The sequence below is a fragment of the Seriola lalandi genome, unplaced genomic scaffold (assembly GCF_002814215.2).
Source record: "Seriola lalandi dorsalis isolate HSWRI2012SDOR001 ecotype SW California unplaced genomic scaffold, Sedor1 jcf7180002053799, whole genome shotgun sequence".
In the NCBI taxonomy this organism is placed as follows: domain Eukaryota; kingdom Metazoa; phylum Chordata; class Actinopteri; order Carangiformes; family Carangidae; genus Seriola; species Seriola lalandi.
In genome coordinates this window covers 1,831-2,299 of record NW_019524352.1, presented here as the reverse complement: position 1 = coordinate 2,299, position 469 = coordinate 1,831, and positions in this window count along the sequence as shown.

Genomic DNA, 469 nt, shown 5'->3' with positions numbered 1-469 from the left:
TCGACGGGCGGCTTCGGGACGATGCCAGACTGTCGTGGTGAAGAGGGAGAAAACCACAAAGGCAAAACTCTTGATTTACAAGTCAGTTTACATTCCAGCTGCAGGAAACACTTCCAGCTCCCTGAGCAGTAACCACTTACGACTGATGTTTATTGTTGAGGTCATGTGATTTACTGTACCTGCAGGTGAACGTCAGCTGATTTATCTCTTTGTGTCAAGTCACTTTCTAGCTGCCAGGGTCGAATTACAAACTGGTTTTCAGAACTTTGTGGTGACGTGCAGGTCTTCCTTCACGTCTAAAAGGAGCCAGTTGAAGCGGTTTGGGCTCGTGAAATTAGGAAACGCCCCTCGGGATGTCTCCCTGTGGAGATATTACAGGCATGTCCAACTGGGAGGAAACCCCAGGACGGACCCGCAGTGCACAGAGGGGATTAGATTATACGTCCCATTTGGCCTCAGCCCCCCCCCC